A 21,677-nucleotide genomic window follows, 5' to 3' on the forward strand; every position below is an offset into this window, starting at 1 on the left:
TCTTATTCTTATTCTTATTGTGAATCTATTCCTTTATGATATCGGAAATTCGTTACCGGCTGAATCAGCTGCTATATCATTTTTTTTAACGTCTCTCGATCGTACGAGAACATTATGGTCAATGCCTTAGTAGCCTTAAACACTCCTATTCTTTTTAGCGGTTATAGTTACATTCAGCTTTCAACAATATTGAAATTCAAGGTTCTCGATAAAAAAAATATCTTGCGTTCTATGATCTTGCTTTATATGTTTTTTTTTAACTTACCAGTTTGATTTCTAATAAAATATCTTTAAATACAGGTAATAATTGTTTGCATTAAAATTGCTTCCAGGATCCAGCAATACTGATGTTACTTAAAGTAAGGGTCATATTTAGCCACTGATTTTATTAAGAAAAAATCTGCGGTCACCATGTATTTGAAGTTAATAATTATAGGTCAAAGTACAGCCTTCAAGACGGAGCCTTGGCTCACAACGAATAGCAATCTCAGCTTGTTTTTTGCATAAAAATTGCTTCCAGGTTCAAGTTATACTGATGTTTCTTAAAGTAAAGAAATTGAAGGAAAACGGGTCATTTTTAGCCATTGACTTAGAGAAAAAAAAATTGGAGGGGGGCTATGCCCCCAATGCCCCTCTCTTTGGGGCCCCAATGGCACCCCATAACCCCTGCCTCCCCTGAATTCGAACCCTAGTTACGGCCCTGATACAGGTTTCAGCCACTACTTTTTTATGTTATATCCCCTTGTTATTCAGATAGTTTTAATAATACATACATTGTATTTTGATTTCTTGTTAGAATTTTCTAAAGAGTAGTTGCTGCTTTTTGCTTTGCTACATAATGACATATTTGTTTTTCATTCATTACTTTGTACATAAAATTAAAATTAGGATATCAGGTCTCTTGTTTGACATTGTTTGAAATGTTTACATGGAATTTGTCATTTCAAGACTATTTATAGCTCAGACTATGCAGTATTGGCTTTGCTAATTTCTGTCAGTTAAATTTTGTGAAGAGTCGTATCATTGGCAATCATATAGCATACATGTAATCTTTTATATATGTACACATTTTTACCTTGAGTTGAAGGTCTCTTTTGGATGCATGTGTATCTTTCTGTTTACAGGATTAAATGTATGCTTCATGTCTGATTTCTTGCTAAAGTATTTCAGTTCAGCAATTTTTGATGGTCTGGTCTCCTGTTTTGGCTTGTTCCATGCACAAATGGTATCAGTGCCAACCAAAGTATGGCGATCAGTATGCCGTGAACAAAGGAACTTAATGCAAACAATAAGGTTACCACGTGTTTACAACTACCATCATCTCTGCAAAAAGAAACAACATTCTAAACATGTTTAGTACAATTAATATACATGTCCTAAATCAAATACAAAAAAAAAGGTTGATAATTGTAATAATTGAGAACTACATTATAAATGTACATACAATGTGAATGAGTGATATATGACATATGCCATGGACTTGTGTTGGAATATTTTTATCAAGACAATATCATAAGGTTACTGATACTGTACAGTCTTAGTCTTATAACTGCTGTATATACATGCAGTCTTCACGAGTGGCAGCCCAGGCTGGTAAAATTGCTCTTGGGCCTGTAAAAATCAGGCCTTAGGCCCACAGAATCGAACTAAAAAATTTCAAAAATTGAGCTGCGGGCCTGTAGATTAAGCAGTTCAGCGTGAAGACTGTACATGTATCTACACATTACCATTTCATCACAAATGTAAGAGCCTAAATTTCAAATTCTACGCTACTACATTGTACATGTATAGAAAAAAAAAAACTGTTAAGTAAACTGTATTGTTGGTTTTTCTTCTTCTTGATAAAAATTGTATGACAATTTACAAGTATAATATCTGTTTATATCAACAATATTTGGTCTTGTGAGGAGTTATCTCATTTGCTATCTTACATGTACCACATCTTATTTTTACATACATGTACATGTAGTAAACATGTCCATTGTACCAAGGTGAAGGATTTGTATAATAGCATACAATCCTTGATTGTACATATATATATGACTACATGCATGTTGACATCATGATCAGGGAAGTATATTATAGTATTATGTATCTATGTTGATGCAAAAGGTCAAATGTGTTTCATTTTAGTTTTAGAGTTATCAATGATAAAATTAATGTTCTAAATATCCATAAATTAAATGATGTGTACTACTTATGCCACACAAGTACATCCTCCAGACTTCAAATATCCTGTAGAATCCATAAGTACCCATGTATTATAGGGATCAGCACTCTGTTTCAGGAAAACAATTGGCATGAACATACATGTAACCCAAAGTGTCAGTTTTGAACAGCTTTACGTCTGAAATGTGATTGCACATATACAACTTATAACCATTGTCTTGTTTTAAATATAATCACGCAATCTATCGTCTGACCACTGACAAGTACTGAGTAAATATATCATAATATCTCCAGTTTCAACACTAGGCACTCCTTTGAGATCAACTGTCCAATCCTTTACCTGTGACACATCTATTACATAATGAGACTGCCCTTTTTTTGTTGAAATTCGTCGCCGCTCTTTACAGATCTTTCTAGTCATCTTCTTCAATAATTTCCAATTTCAGGTCGTGCGCATATTCTGCAAGTTCAATCGGTTTCCTTTTATTGTATTTTGTTGCAGCAATAAGCCTAGACTGTAGGTAACTTCTCAATTCTTGTACGGAGTAATTTTTGAAATTTATGGCCATTTTGACTTTGAAATTGCCCTAAATAATATCACGTGATATGCATTATCACATGATGCATTCTCATGTGATAAGGTACGTCAAACTTCACATCCCGGAATCGACGTATTGATAGTTAGTTCTTATGTTGTACTGTTGACATTGCTAGCTGTTCCGGATTATGGGAGGGTTGGTCGTGCCTTCAAATATGCTGTATAAACCCACGACATTTTATATTTGCCTCACCCAAGTCAAGAACATGTAGTTCTTTCAGTGGTTGTCAACGGTTCATGCCAATCGTATATTTTTTTTCATCAATCGTTTTGTTTTAATCACGGCTGGCGTATACGGTTTTCTCAATTGAAATGTTTCATAATTTTTCATTCCGTCCGTATTGATGTCTATATTTGCTTGCCGATCCACTATATTTGAACACTAGTGGATATATAGTTATCTAATTGGCAATCATAACCGGCCAAATCTCCTTATTTATATGATCAAAAAATTGTATAGCATTCATGTCGGGTCTTGTTTCTTTTATATATTTCTCGGCCATCCCGAATGCTTCATTATACCATGATTAACCACATTTCATTTTTAGTACAATCATGTGAGAGCTAGTCCTGAGACGTTATTTATTTCTTGTCTACCTAAATCATGCGTAATACATCTAAAGTTACATAAAACGGTATGATGTCGCCGTCTCAGCAAAGACTGATGAAACAAATCTTTTTGTTTACCCCTATGAAGTCAATTGGATTGATTATCTCCCCTTAATACCTTCTACACAAAGTAAAACCTACCGTTACCTCAAACTTGACAGTATAAAACAAATCTTTATTGTTCACACCTATTAAGTCATTTTGAATGATTATCTCCCCTGAATACATTATACACAAAGAATATATAACCTGCCGTTACCTCAAACCTGACAGTATTAAACAAATCTTTATTGTTCACCCCTATTAAGTCATATTGAATGATTATCTCCCCTTAATACATTATACACAAAGTATATATAACCTACCGTTACTACAAACCTGACAGTATAAAACAAATCTTTATAGTTCACCATCTAAGAAGTCATTTCAATTGATTATCTCCCCTTAATACATTATACACAAAGTATAACCTACCATTACCTCAAACATTACAGTATAAAACCAATCTTTATTGTTCATCTCCTATGAAGTCATTTGGATTGATAATCTCCCCTTAATACATTATACACAAAGTATATACAGGGGTAAATTCAGTAAATAAATATACGTCATCAGGGACCGCCCATTTGGGGGAGAGCTTTCTGTCTAAAAGTGAAGTCATGTGCTCTTCTGATTGGTAGATAATGTTTCTAATAAATATTTTATGGTAGATGGATCAAAACTAAAGTTGAAAAAAAAAAAAAAAATAAATGCTGAATGTACTATTTTTTTTCCCTACAGGGTTGAAAAGTAATGGGGGTCAGTATAGGAATTCAGTGCGAATCTACATTGTTTGTAAACAAGGCCATGTGAATGCCCAAAAATGCCGCATGACCTTATGTTTTTATTGTTGCAAAAGATAGGACTACATTTGTACTTTCATGAATGATATATGAAAGTTTTTAATTTCTAAAGGTAAATCAGGTATAAATTTATTTCCACACATAGATTAGCATTAAAGTCAATGGAAGATTTTTTACTGAATTTACCCCTACAACCTACCGTTACCTCAAACCTTACAGTATAAAACCAATCTTTTTGTTCACCACTTATGAAGTCATTTTGATTATTTATCTCCCCTTAATACATAATTCACAAAGTATAACCTACCAATATCTCAAACATTTCAGAATAAAACCAATCTTTATTGTTCACCCCCTATGAAGTCAAGTGGATTGATAATCTCCCCTTAATACCTTCTACACAAAGTATAACCTACCATTACCTCCAACCTGACAGTATAAAACAAATCTTTGTTGTTCACCCCTATGAAGTCATTTTGAATGATTATCTCCCCTTAATACCTTCTACACAAAGTATAACCTACCATTACCTCAAACCTGACAGTATCAAACAAATCTTTATTGTTCACCCCTATGAAGTCATTTTGAATGATTATCTCCCCTTAATACATTATACACAAAGTCTATATAACCTACCATTACCACCAACCTGACAGTATAAAACAAATCTTTATAGTTCACCACCTAAGAAGTGATTTCAATTGATTATCTCCCCTGAATACATTATACACAAAGTATAACCTACCACTACCTCAAACAAGACAGTATAAAACAAATCTTTATTGTTTACCCCTATGAAGTCAAGTGGATTGATTATCTCCCCTTAATACATTATACACAAAGTATATATAACATTCCGTTACCTCAAACCTGACAGTATAAAACAAATCTTTATTGTCACCCATATGAAGTCATTTTGAATGATTATCTCCCCTTAATACAATATTCACAAAGTATATATAACCTACTGTTACCACAAACCTGATTGTATAAAACAAATCTTTATAGTTCACCACCTAAGAAGTCATTTCAATTGATTATCTCCCCTTAATACATTATACACAAAGTATAACCTACCATTACCTCAAACATTACAGTATAAAACCAATCTTTATTGTTCACCCCCTATGAAGTCAAGTGGATTGATTATCTCCCCTTAATACATTATAAACCAAGTATATATAACCTACCATTACCTCAAACATTACAGTATAAAACCAATCTTTATTGTTCATCCCCTATGAAGTCATTTGGATTGATAATCTCCCCTTTATATATTATACACAAAGTATAACCTACCATTACCTCAAACCTGACAGTATAAAACAAATCTTTATTGTTCACCCCTATGACGTCATTTTGAATGATTGTCGCCCCTTAATACAATATTCACAAAGTATATATAACCTACCATTACCACAAACCTGATTGTATAAAATAAATCTTCATAGTTCACCACCTAAAAAGTCATTTCAATTGAATATCTCTCCTTAAGGCCATCAAAAAGAATAAGGTTTGTTTGCCCAAACGCTACCTACCCTGAAAAAAGCTGCCTACTCAAATTCTTTTATTGTCCTGATTTGCAGAAGTTTTTTTTTAATCAGATAGGCATGAAGACTAATAAACACCCGATACTTCAATTTCTCCTTTAGAAAAAAAAAAAAGAAAATGCCTACCTACCTACCCACTGTGTCAACCTTTGGGTAGGGTTTGGGCAAACCAAAATATTTTTAATTTGGCCTAATACATTATACACAAAGTATAACCTACCATTACCTCAAACATTACAGTATAAAACGAATCTTTATTGTTCATCCCCTATGAAGTCATTTGGATTGATAATCTCTCCTTAATACCTTCTACAGAAAGTATAACCTACCATTACCTCAAACATGACAGTATCAAAACAAATCTTTATTGTTCACCCCTATGAAGTCATTTTGAATTATTATCTCCCCTTAATACATTATACACAAAGTATATATAACCTACCATTACCACAAACCTGACAGTATAAAACAAATCTTTATAGTTCAACACCTAAGAAGTCATTTCAATTGATTATCTCCCCTGAATACATTATACACAAAGTATAACCTACCACTACCTCAAACCCGACAGTATAAAATAAATCTTTATTGTTCACCCCCTATGAAGTCAAGTGGATTGATTATCTCCCCTTAATACATTATACACAAAGTATAACCTACCATTACCTCAAACATTACAGTATAAAACAAATCTTTATTGTTCACCCCCTATGAAGTCAAGTGGATTGATTATCTCCCCTTAATACATTATACACAAAGTATATATAACATTCCGTTACCTCAAACCTGACAGTATAAAACAAATCTGTATAGTTCACCATATAAGAAGTCATTTCAATTGATTATCTCCCCTTAATACATTATACACAAAGTATAACCTACCATTACCTCAAACATTACAGTATAAAACCAATCTTTATTGTTCATCCCCTATGAAGTCATTTGGATTGATAATCTCCCCTTTATACATTATACACAAAGAATAACCTACCATTACCTCAAACCTGACAGTATAAAACAAATCTTTATTGTTCACCCCCTATGAAGTCAAGTGGATTGATTATCTCCCCTTAATACATTATACACAAAGTATATATAACATTCCGTTACCTCAAACCTGACAGTATAAAACAAATCTTTATAGTTCACCATCTAAGAAGTCATTTCAATTGATTATCTCCCCTTAATACATTATACACAAAGTATAACCTACCACTACCTCAAACCTGACAGTATAAAACAAATCTTTATTGTTCATCCCCTATGAAGTCAAGTGGATTGATTATCTCCCCTTAATACATTATACACAAAGTATATACAACATTCCATTACCTCAAACCTGACAGTATAAAACAAATCTTTATAGTTCACCATCTAAGAAGTCATTTCAATTGATTATCTCCCCTTAATACATTATACACAAAGTATATATAACATTCCGTTACCTCAAACATTAGTGTAAAACAAATCTTTATTGTTCACCCCTTATGAAGTCAAGTGGATTGATTATCTCCCCTTAATACATTATACATGAAGTATATATAACCTGCCGTTACCTCAAAACCGACAGTATAAAACAAATCTTTATATTTCACCATCTAAGAAGTCATTTCAATTGATTATCTCCCCTTAATACATTATACACAAAGTATAACCTACCATTACCTCAAACATTACAGTATAAAACCAATCTTTATTATTCATCCCCTATGAAGTCATTTGGATTGATAATCTCCCCTTTATACATTATACACAAAGTATAACCTACCATTACCTCAAACCTGACAGTATAAAACAAATCTTTATTGTTCACCCCTATGAAGTCATTTTGAATGATTATCTCCCCTTAATATATTATACACAAAGTATATATAACCTACCATTACCACAAACCTGACAGTATAAAACAAATCTTTATAGTTCACCACCTAAAAAGTCATTTCAATTGATTATCTCCCCTGAATACATTATACACGAAGTATAACCTACCACTACCTCAAACCTGACAGTATAAAACAAATCTTTATAGTTCACCCCCTATGAAGTCAAGTGGATTGATTATCTCCCCTTAATACATTATACACAAAGTATATACAACATTCCATTACCTCAAACCTGACAGTATAAAACAAATCTTTATAGTTCACCATCTAAGAAGTCATTTCAATTGATTATCTCCCCTTAATACATTATACACAAAGTATATATAACATTCCGTTACCTCAAACATTACAGTATAAAACAAATCTTTATTGTTCACCCCTTATGAAGTCTAGTGGATTGATTATCTCCCCTTAATACATTATTCATGAAGTATATATAACCTGCCGTTACCTCAAATCTGACATTATAAAACAAATCTTTATAGTTCACCATCTAAGAAGTCATTTCAATTGATTATCTCCCCTGAATACATTATACACAAAGCATAACCTACCATTACCTCAAACATTACAATATAAAACCAATCTTTATTGTTCATCCCCTATGAAGTCATTTGGATTGATAATCTCCCCTTTATACATTATACACAAAGTATAACCTACCATTACCTCAAACCTGACAGTATAAAACAAATCTTTATTGTTCACCCCTATGAAGTCATTTTGAATGATTATCTCCCCTTAATATATTATACACAAAGTATATATAACCTACCATTACCACAAACCTGACAGTATAAAACAAATCTTTATATAGTTTTCACCTAAGAAGTCATTTCAATTGATTATCTCCCCTGAATACATTATACACAAAGTATAACCTACCACTACCTCAAACCTGACAGTATAAAACAAATCTTTATTGTTCACCCCCTATGAAGTCAAGTGGATTGATTATCCCCCCTTAATACATTATACACAAAGTATATACAACATTCCGTTACCTCAAACCTGACAGTATAAAACAAATCTTTATATTTCACCATCTAAGAAGTCATTTCAATTGATTATCTCCCCTTAATACATTATACACAAAGTATAACCTACCACTACCTCAAACCTGACAGTATAAAACAAATCTTTATTGTTCACCCCCTATGAAGTCAAGTGGATTGATTATCTCCCCTTAATACATTATACACAAAGTATATATAACATTCCGTTACCTCAAACATTACAGTATAAAACAAATCTTTATTGTTCACCCCTTATGAAGTCTAGTGGATTGATTATCTCCCCTTAGTACATTATTCATGAAGTATATATAACCTGCCGTTACCTCAAATCTGACAGTATAAAACAAATCTTTATAGTTCACCACCTAAGAAGTCATTTCAATTGATTATCTCTCCTTAATACATTATACACAAAGTATAACCTACCATTACCTCAAACATTACAGTATAAAACCAATCTTTATTGTTCATCCCCTATGAAGTCATTTGGATTGATAATCTCCCCTTTATACATTATACACAAAGTATAACCTACCATTACCTCAAACCTGACAGTATAAAACAAATCTTTATTGTTCACCCCTATGAAGTCATTTTGAATGATTATCTCCCCTTAATATATTATACACAAAGTATATATAACCTACCATTACCACAAACCTGACAGTATAAAACAAATCTTTATATAGTTTTCACCTAAGAAGTCATTTCAATTGATTATCTCCCCTGAATACATTATACACAAAGTATAACCTACCACTACCTCAAACCTGACAGTATAAAACAAATCTTTATTGTTCACCCCCTATGAAGTCAAGTGGATTGATTATCTCCCCTTAATACATTATACACAAAGTATATACAACATTCCGTTACCTCAAACCTGACAGTATCAAACAAATCTTTATAGTTCACCATCTAAGAAGTCATTTCAATTGATTATCTCCCCTTAATACATTATACACAAAGTATATATAACATTCCGTTACCTCAAACATTACAGTGTAAAACAAATCTTTATTGTTCACCCCCTATGAAGTCAAGTGGATTGATTATCTCCCCTTAATACATTATACATGAAGTATATATAACCTGCCGTTCATCAAACCCGACAGTATAAAACAAATCTTTATAGTTCACCATCTAAGAAGTCATTTCAATTGATTATCTCCCCTTAATACATTATACACAAAGTATATATAACATTCCGTTACCTCAAACATTACAGTATAAAACAAATCTTTATTGTTCACCCCTTATGAAGTCTAGTGGATTGATTATCTCCCCTTAATACATTATTCATGAAGTATATATAACCTGCCGTTACCTCAAATCTGACATTATAAAACAAATCTTTATAGTTCACCATCTAAGAAGTCATTTCAATTGATTATCTCCCCTTAATACATTATACACAAAGTATAACCTACCATTACCTCAAACATTACAGTATAAAACCAATCTTTATTGTTCACCCCTATGAAGTCATTTGGATTGATAATCTCCCCTTTATACATTATACACAAAGTATAACCTACCATTACCTCAAACCTGACAGTATAAAACAAATCTGTATAGTTCACCATCTAAGAAGTCATTTCAATTGATTATCTCCCCTGAATACATTATACACAAAGTATAACCTACCATTACCTCAAACATTACAGTATAAAACCAATCTTTATTGTTCATCCCCTATGAAGTCATTTGGATTGATAATCTCCTCTTTATACATTATACACAAAGTATAACCTACCATTACCTCAAACCTGACAGTATAAAACAAATCTTTATTGTTCAACCCGATGAAGTCATTTCAATTGATTATCTCCCCTTAATACATTATACACAAAGTATATATAACCTACCATTACCACAAACCTGACAGTATAAAACAAATCTTTATATAGTTTTCACCTAAGAAGTCATTTCAATTGATTATCTCCCCTGAATACATTATACACAAAGTATAACCTACCACTACCTCAAACCTGACAGTATAAAACAAATCTTTATTGTTCACCCCCTATGAAGTCAAGTGGATTGATTATCTCCCCTTAATACATTATACACAAAGTATATACAACATTCCGTTACCTCAAACCTGACAGTATAAAACAAATCTTTATAGTTCACCATCTAAGAAGTCATTTCAATTGATTATCTCCCCTTAATACATTATACACAAAGTATATATAACATTCCGTTACCTCAAACATTACAGTATAAAACAAATCTTTAATGTTCACCCCTTATGAAGTCTAGTGGATTGATTATCTCCCCTTAATACATTATTCATGAAGTATATATAACAATCAGTTACCTCAAACCTGACAGTATAAAACAAATCTTTATAGTTCACCATCTAAGAAGTCATTTCAATTGATTATCTCCCCTTATTACATTATACACAAAGTATAACCTACCATTACCTCAAACATTACAGTATAAAACAAATCTTTATTGTTCACCCCCTATGAAGTCAAGTGGATTGATTATCTCCCCTTAATACATTATATATGAAGTATATATAACCTGCCGTTACCTCAAACATTACAGTGTAAAACAAATCTTTATTGTTCACCCCCTATGAAGTCAAGTGGATTGATTATCTCCCCTTAATACATTATACACAAAGTATATATAACAATCAGTTACCTCAAACCCGACAGTATAAAACAAATCTTTATAGTTCACCATCTAAGAAGTCATTTCAATTGATTATCTCCCCTGAATACATTATACACAAAGTATAACCTACCATTACCTCAAACATTACAGTATAAAACCAATCTTTATTGTTCATCCCCTATGAAGTCATTTGGATTGATAATCTCCCCTTTATACATTATACACAAAGTATAACACCATTACCTCAAACCTGACAGTATAAAACAAATCTTTATTGTTCAACCCTATGAAGTCATTTCAATTGATTATCTCCCCTTAATACATTATACACAAAGTATATATAACCTACCATTACCACAAACCTGACAGTATAAAACAAATCTTTATATAGTTTTCACCTAAGAAGTCATTTCAATTGATTATCTCCCCTGAATACATTATACACAAAGTATAACCTACCACTACCTCAAACCTGACAGTATAAAACAAATCTTTATTGTTCACCCCCTATGAAGTCAAGTGGATTGATTATCTCCCCTTAATACATTATACACAAAGTATATACAACATTCCGTTACCTCAAACCTGACAGTATAAAACAAATCTTTATAGTTCACCATCTAAGAAGTCATTTCAATTGATTATCTCCCCTTAATACATTATACACAAAGTATATATAACATTCCGTTACCTCAAACATTACAGTATAAAACAAATCTTTAATGTTCACCCCTTATGAAGTCTAGTGGATTGATTATCTCCCCTTAATACATTATTCATGAAGTATATATAACAATCAGTTACCTCAAACCTGACAGTATAAAACAAATCTTTATAGTTCACCATCTAAGAAGTCATTTCAATTGATTATCTCCCCTTATTACATTATACACAAAGTATAACCTACCATTACCTCAAACATTACAGTATAAAACAAATCTTTATTGTTCACCCCCTATGAAGTCAAGTGGATTGATTATCTCCCCTTAATACATTATATATGAAGTATATATAACCTGCCGTTACCTCAAACATTACAGTATAAAACAAATCTTTATTGTTCACTCCCTATGAAGTCAAGTGGATTGATTATCTCCCCTTAATACATTATACACAAAGTATATATAACAATCAGTTACCTCAAACCCGACAGTATAAAACAAATCTTTATAGTTCACCATCTAAGAAGTCATTTCAATTGATTATCTCCCCTTAATACATTAAACACAAAGTATAACCTACCATTACCTCAAACATTACAGTATAAAACCAATCTTTATTGTTCATCCCCTATGAAGTCATTTGGATTGATAATCTCCCCTTTATACATTATACACAAAGTATAACCTACCATTACCTCAAACCTGACAGTATAAAACAAATCTTTATTGTTCACCCCTATGAAGTCATTTTGAATGATTATCTCCCCTTAATACATTATACACAAAGTATATATAACCTACAGTGGGAAAGCCACGAATCAGTTCTGCGCCTCCTTCCATATGACGTAACGGCCAAAAAATCAAGGGCGACAATCGCGATTTTTACATAGACGGCAACAGTATCGCGCCATCTCGGTAATTTGTTTACATCGTGTACGTGTGATTTTTCAAGAAATTTACTATTAAAGACAATTAAACTTGTCATTTCATCATTAATTAGTTATATAGGTAAGTTTTACAGGTGACTATGCTATATTTTCTTCTTAGGATATTTTATTTTACAAGAAACAAACATCTGAAAATGGCAAGAGACGTTGTTATTTTGGAAGATAAAAATATGGCGGGTGTTTTCCGCTTCTGAAAATAACTGACACATTCGCATCCTATTGGCTATTTAAATATAAAATGACCCAAAATAGTATCTATGATGATAGGAGTCCCTAAATATTTGCATAAATACCCATCACTCCTTGTCAAATTGTAAATGAGGCTGCGAAAAGGAAGCACATAAATCGACGCCATTTTTCAACAGATTAAGGTTTCTGAGCTCACGAAATCCTACAATTATTACTTTTAATGGTTAGTAGAAAGATATGAACATTATCCATAACATAATTCATTGATCAGATTGGGTTATGGCTATATGTTTGCCTCTTTTTCGATGTTGAAATCCATTAAATTCCCCCAGACCACATGAAATAAACGCCCCTTTATCAGCCCGAGACTTCAATTTTGATTAAAACTTGAATTTTGGCATGTCAATGTTAGCTTTATAATTTTAATTAAATTATTACGGTTGTGTAATGCATTTTTGCTGATTTGTTTGGTTGTGTCGAATAGTAAAAAGGTTAATTAAATGGTTTCATATTATTATTTATGAACCCAAAAAGTGTGTGACAAAAAACAAAAACAAACAAAATAAAATTATAGGAAAAATATAACAACTACATAATTATAGTTTAATTTTATCCTAAACCTCTATCCATCATTACTTACAGATAGTACAGCGTGAGGGTTCACAAAATAGGGAACCAGGGGTGGATACAGCCATTTTGAAAAGGGGTTCCCTACCCAGGATAAAGGGGGGTTCCAACTAAATGTCCCCTTTCAAATGCATTGATTGTCCATAAAAAGGGGGGATTTCCATCCCGGAACCCTATCCCTGGATCCGCCACTGGGAACTATGGCTAAAAGTATAAAAAAATTGGAGAACTATGACTAAAGGAACAAAGAATAGAGAAAATTGACTGTAATAAGGAATAGAGCAAATGACATGCTAGTCAAAATAATATGACGTCTGACAAGGCTATTTTATTTTTTATTTGGGACGCCTTCCTACGCATCCCCGAAAAAAATTATAAAATATCCTAGCCAGACGTCATAATTATTCGAACTATTGATGTGCTAATTTATATATTGAGAAAAGAGAAAAGAGAAATGATGGACAAAAAGTATAAAAAAAATAGAGACAAATGAGCGTAAAGAATAAATGATAAAGTAATGGAAGACACCCCATCCAGACCCTTGTTTATCTGAACAACAGTACTATTATTTTTGCTGAATAGTGCATATAGGCATTTCCCATTTGAATGGTTTTATAGTAGTAATTTTAGGGCCCTTTTTAGCTTGTTGTTCGGTGTGAGCCAAGGCTCCGTGTTGAAGGCCGTACATTGACCTATAATGGTTTACTTTTATAATTTGATTTCAGATTGATATTTACTGAATCAAAGAATGACTGTAACCATTACCCTAAAAAAACGGCTTAAAACAAAGATTAACTGAGTGCTTACACTTTGAACATGCGTAGGATTTTTATCCAGACAATTACTTTTGACTTACCCCTTGCTGAAATTTTTGAAAAGTTGGGAAAAAAAGGGGGGTACTTCCAGACAACTGAAGTCATTTATATGGACAAATTCGTTCATAGATTAACCCAGTTTCAATGTACTACATACATCTGTTACACACTGCAGCTTAATTAAATAACTATAGTGAAATGTAATACTGCGAGGAGTTTGAGCAACATGAAAAACATCAACAAGTGACGGTGTAAAGCCTTCAACCCATCATCATGTTTAATTGAAATATATTTAAAATCCTGGAAACATCATCACCCTTCATTGTCTCAATCAATTTCGTGGTTAAAAACTGTTAAATATGACATAATTTGCTTAATTTTGCGCCGAAATAACTCCAAAAACGTTAGAAAAGTGTTGAATTTTGACCTGCGGTTGAAGTATTTATTATGTAAACAAGACTCAGAGTGACGGGGAATCCTATACATAGTCATGTGCCCATATGTTTCTGGGTCACATTTATTTATATCTCGACCAATGAAAACCTTTAGGATGCATTTGTGTCAGTTCCTAGCAAACAGGGGGATTACCCGCGGTTTTTTGGAAATCTACGGAGGATGTCTTTTGATTTATCATATTTCAGTAACGCAGCACTTATTTTAATACCTATTTTGGCAGTCGTGTGACAAAATCTATTCTAATGAAAAATTAACCTCAAATACTGATGGATGTTAAGTTGTTTTAATAAATTTATTGTCTGAAGCATAGGCTATGTTTTTGTTTACACGCTGGTTACAGCGCCACCTCGAAATTTTTAGATTATCTCCCCTTTCCCGCGTGACCACCGGAAGGAGCTCTTCAATGTCACTGGCTTTCCCACTGCTACCATTACCACAAACCTGACAGTATAAAACAAATCTTTATAGTTTTCACCTAAGAAGTGATTTCAATTGATTATCTCCCCTGAATACATTATACACAAAGTATAACCTACCACTACCTCAAACCTGACAGTATAAAACAAATCTTTATTGTTCAACCCTTTTAGGTCAAGTGGATTGATTATCTCCCCTTAATACATTATGCACAAAGTATATTTAACATTCCGTTACCTCAAACCTGACAGTATAAAACAAATCTTTATAGTTCACCATCTAAGAAGTCATTTCAATTGATTATCTCCCCTTAATACATTATACACAAATTATAACCTACCATTACCTCAAACATTACAGTATAAAACCAATCTTTATTGTTCATCCCCTATGAAGTCATTTGGATTGATAATCTCCCCTTTATACATTATACACAAAGAATAACCTACCATTACCTCAAACCTGACAGTATAAAACAAATCTTTATAGTTCACCATCTAAGAAGTCATTTCAATTGATTATCTCCCCTTAATACATTATACACAAAGTATAACCTACAATTACCGCAAACATTACAGTATAAAACAAATCTTTATTGTTCACCCCCTATGAAGTCAAGTGGATTGATTATCTCCCCTTAATACATTATACATGAAGTATATATAACCTGCTGTTACCTCAAACCCGACATTATAAAACAAATCTTTATAGTTCACCATCTAAGAAGTCATTTCAATTGATTATCTCCCCTTAATACATTATACACAAAGTATAACCTACCATTACCTCAAACATTACAGTATAAAACCAATCTTTATTGTTCATCCCCTATGAAGTCATATGGATTGATAATCTCCCCTTTATACATTATACACAAAGTATATATAACATTCCGTTACCTCAAACCTGACAGTATAAAACAAATCTTTATTGTTCACCCCCTATGAAGTCAAGTGGATTGATTATCTCCCCTTAATACATTATACATGAAGTATATATAACCTGCTGTTACCTCAAACCCCGACATTATAAAACAAATCTTTATAGTTCACCATCTAAGAAGTCATTTCAATTGATTATCTCCCCTTAATACATTATACACAAAGTATAACCTACCATTACCTCAAACATTACAGTATAAAACCAATCTTTATTGTTCATCCCCTATGAAGTCATATGGATTGATAATCTCCCCTTTATACATTATACACAAAGTATATATAACATTCCGTTACCTCAAACCTGACAGTATAAAACAAATCTTTATAGTTCACAATCTAAGAAGTCATTTCAATTGATTATCTCCCCTGAATACATTATACACAAAGTATAACCTACCATTACCTCAAACATTACAGTATAAAACCAATCTTTATTGTTCATCCCCTATGAAGTCATTTGGATTGATAATCTCCCCTTTATACATTATACACAAAGAATAACCTACCATTACCTCAAACCTGACAGTATAAAACAAATCTTTATTGTTCACCCCTATAAAGTCATTTTGAATGATTATCTCCCCTTAATACATTATACACAAAGTATATATAACTTACCATTACCACCAACCTGACAGTATAAAACAAATCTTTATAGTTCACCACCTAAGAAGTCATTTCAATTGATTATCTCCGCTGAATACATTATACACAAAGTATAACCTACCACTACCTCAAACCTGACAGTATAAAACAAATCTTTATTGTTCACCCCCTATGAAGTCAAGTGGATTGATTATCTCCCCTTAATACATAATACACAAAGTATATATAACATTCCGTTACCTCAAACCTTACAGTATAAAACAAATCTTTATAGTTCACCATCTAAGAAGTCATTTCAATTGATTATCTCCCCTTAATACATTATACACAAAGTATAACCTACCATTACCTCAAACCTGACAGTATAAAACAAATCTTTATTGTTCACCCCTATGAAGTCATTTTGAATGATTATCTCCCCTTAATACATTATACACAAAGTATATATAACCTACCATTACCACCAACCTGACAGTATAAAACAAATCTTTATAGTTCACCACCTAAGAAGTCATTTCAATTGATTATCTCCCCTGAATACATTATACACAAAGTATAAACTACCATTACCTCAAACCTGACAGTATAAAACAAATCTTTATTGTTCACCCATATGCAGTCAAGTGGATTGATTATCTCCCCTTAATACATTATACATGAAGTATATATAACCTGCCTTTACCTCAAACCCGACAGTATAAAACAAATCTTTATAGTTCACCATCTAAGAAGTCATTTCAATTGATTATCTCCCCTTAATACATTACACAAAGAATAACCTACCATTACCTCAAACCTGACAGTATAAAACAAATCTTTATTGTTCACCCCTATGAAGTCCAGTGGATTGATTATCTCCCCTTAATACATTATACATGAAGTATGTATAACCTGCCGTTACCTCAAACCCGACAGTATAAAACAAATCTTTATAGTTCACCATCTAAAGGACGACATCAAAAGATCGATGTAGGATAAAAAACTTAAATCAAATAGTTTGGGGGTGGGGGGGTTAAAATTCTACAAGTTTTGTATATCTAAAATCGATTTTTACATATATCCCTATTGGTAAATCAATTTTTCCCAAATTAAGTTAAGAGGGGGGTGGGGGTGTCAGTGAAAAAACTATGTGAATTAAGTTTTTTATCCTACATTGAACTTTTGATGTCGTCCCTAAGAAGTCATTTCAATTGATTATCTCCCCTTAATACATTATACACAAAGAATAACCTACCATTACCTCAAACCTGACAGTATAAAACAAATCTTTATAGTTCATCATCTAAGAAGTCATTTCAATTGATTATCTCCCCTTAATACATTATACACAAAGTATAACCTACAATTACCGCAAACATTACAGTATAAAACAAATCTTTATTGTTCACCCCCTATGAAGTCAAGTGGATTGATTATCTCCCCTTAATACATTATACATGAAGTATATATAACCTGCTGTTACCTCAAACCCGACATTATAAAACAAATCTTTATAGTTCACCATCTAAGAAGTCATTTCAATTGATTATCTCCCCTTAATACATTATACACAAAGTATAACCTACCATTACCTCAAACATTACAGTATAAAACCAATCTTTATTGTTCATCCCCTATGAAGTCATATGGATTGATAATCTCCCCTTTATACATTATACACAAAGTATATATAACATTCCGTTACCTCAAACCTGACAGTATAAAACAAATCTTTATTGTTCACCCCCTATGAAGTCAAGTGGATTGATTATCTCCCCTTAATACATTATACATGAAGTATATATAACCTGCTGTTACCTCAAACCCGACATTATAAAACAAATCTTTATAGTTCACCATCTAAGAAGTCATTTCAATTGATTATCTCCCCTTAATACATTATACACAAAGTATAACCTACCATTACCTCAAACATTACAGTATAAAACCAATCTTTATTGTTCATCCCCTATGAAGTCATATGGATTGATAATCTCCCCTTTATACATTATACACAAAGTATATACAACATTCCGTTACCTCAAACCTGACAGTATAAAACAAATCTTTATAGTTCACCATCTAAGAAGTCATTTCAATTGATTATCTCCCCTGAATACATTATACACAAAGTATAACCTACCATTACCTCAAACATTACAGTATAAAACCAATCTTTATTGTTCATCCCCTATGAAGTCATTTGGATTGATAATCTCCCCTTTATACATTATACACAAAGAATAACCTACCATTACCTCAAACCTGACAGTATGAAACAAATCTTTATTGTTCACCCCTATAAAGTCATTTTGAATGATTATCTCCCCTTAATACATTATACACAAAGTATATATAACTTACCATTACCACCAACCTGACAGTATAAAACAAATCTTTATAGTTCACCACCTAAGAAGTCATTTCAATTGATTATCTCCGCTGAATACATTATACACAAAGTATAACCTACCACTACCTCAAACCTGACAGTATAAAACAAATCTTTATTGTTCACCCCCTATGAAGTCAAGTGGATTGATTATCTCCCCTTAATACATAATACACAAAGTATATATAACATTCCGTTACCTCAAACCTTACAGTATAAAACAAATCTTTATAGTTCACCATCTAAGAAATCATTTCAATTGATTATCTCCCCTTAATACATTATACACAAAGTATAACCTACCATTACCTCAAACCTGACAGTATAAAACAAATCTTTATTGTTCACCCCTATGAAGTCATTTTGAATGATTATCTCCCCTTAATGCATTATACACAAAGTATATATAACCTACCATTACCACCAACCTGACAGTATAAAACAAATCTTTATAGTTCACCACCTAAGAAGTCATTTCAATTGATTATCTCCCCTGAATACATTATACACAAAGTATAAACTACCATTACCTCAAACCTGACAGTTTAAAACAAATCTTTATTGTTCACCCCTATGCAGTCAAGTGGATTGATTATCTCCCCTTAATACATTATACATGAAGTATATATAACCTGCCTTTACCTCAAACCCGACAGTATAAAACAAATCTTTATAGTTCACCACCTAAGAAGTCATTTCAATTGATTATCTCCCCTTAATACATTATACACAAAGAATAACCTACCATTACCTCAAACCTGACAGTATAAAACCAATCTTTATTGTTCATCCCCTATGAAGTCATTTGGATTGATAATCTCCCCTTTTTACATTATACACAAAGAATAACCTACCATTACCTCAAACCTGACAGTATAAAACAAATCTTTATTGTTCACCCCTATCAAGTCATTTTGAATGATTATCTCCCCTTAATACATTATACACAAAGTATATATAACTTACCATTACCACAAACCTGACAGTATAAAACAAATCTTTATAGTTCACCACCTAAGAAGTCATTTCAATTGATTATCTCCGCTGAATACATTATACACAAAGTATAACCTACCACTACCTCAAACCTGACAGTATAAAACAAATCTTTATTGTTCACCCCCTATGAAGTCAAGTGGATTGATTATCTCCCCTTAATACATAATACACAAAGTATATATAACATTCCGTTACCTCAAACCTTACAGTATAAAACAAATCTTTATAGTTCACCATCTAAGAAGTCATTTCAATTGATTATCTCCCCTTAATACATTATACACAAAGTATAACCTACCATTACCTCAAACCTGACAGTATAAAACAAATCTTTATTGTTCACCCCTATGAAGTCATTTTGAATGATTATCTCCCCTTAATGCATTATACACAAAGTATATATAACCTACCATTACCACCAACCTGACAGTATAAAACAAATCTTTATAGTTCACCACCTAAGAAGTCATTTCAATTGATTATCTCCCCTGAATACATTATACACAAAGTATAAACTACCATTACCTCAAACCTGACAGTATAAAACAAATCTTTATTGTTCACCCCTATGCAGTCAAGTGGATTGATTATCTCCCCTTAATACATTATACATGAAGTATATATAACCTGCCTTTACCTCAAACCCGACAGTATAAAACAAATCTTTATAGTTCACCACCTAAGAAGTCATTTCAATTGATTATCTCCCCTTAATACATTATACACAAAGAATAACCTACCATTACCTCAAACCTGACAGTATAAAACCAATCTTTATTGTTCATCCCCTATGAAGTCATTTGGATTGATAATCTCCCCTTTATACATTATACACAAAGAATAACCTACCATTACCTCAAACCTGACAGTATAAAACAAATCTTTATTGTTCACCCCTATAAAGTCATTTTGAATGATTATCTCCCCTTAATACATTATACACAAAGTATATATAACTTACCATTACCACAAACCTGACAGTATAAAACAAATCTTTATAGTTCACCACCTAAGAAGTCATTTCAATTGATTATCTCCGCTGAATACATTATACACAAAGTATAACCTACCACTACCTCAAACCTGACAGTATAAAACAAATCTTTATTGTTCACCCCCTATGAAGTCAAGTGGATTGATTATCTCCCCTTAATACATAATACACAAAGTATATATAACATTCCGTTACCTCAAACCTTACAGTATAAAACAAATCTTTATAGTTCACCATCTAAGAAGTCATTTCAATTGATTATCTCCCCTTAATACATTATACACAAAGTATAACCTACCATTACCTCAAACCTGACAGTATAAAACAAATCTTTATTGTTCACCCCTATGAAGTC

General features: G+C 32.2%; 1 long non-coding RNA gene across 3 annotated transcripts in view; it reads right to left on the reverse strand.

Moving 5' to 3' along the window:
• LOC143072787 (uncharacterized) overlaps positions 1 to 21,677 on the reverse strand; it is a 63,714-nt gene that overhangs the window by 2,745 nt on the left and 39,292 nt on the right. For 2 of the 3 annotated variants that reach the window (XR_012977307.1, XR_012977309.1), the window contains exon 2: positions 1,076 to 1,323. This is a non-coding gene — a long non-coding RNA (uncharacterized LOC143072787). Of the gene's footprint in view, positions 1 to 1,075; positions 1,324 to 2,194; positions 4,778 to 21,677 lie in introns of those variants that run through there. The other variant, XR_012977308.1, reaches the window with a different exon arrangement.

This window comes from Mytilus galloprovincialis, chromosome 4 (assembly GCF_965363235.1).
Source record: "Mytilus galloprovincialis chromosome 4, xbMytGall1.hap1.1, whole genome shotgun sequence".
Classification (NCBI taxonomy): domain Eukaryota; kingdom Metazoa; phylum Mollusca; class Bivalvia; order Mytilida; family Mytilidae; genus Mytilus; species Mytilus galloprovincialis.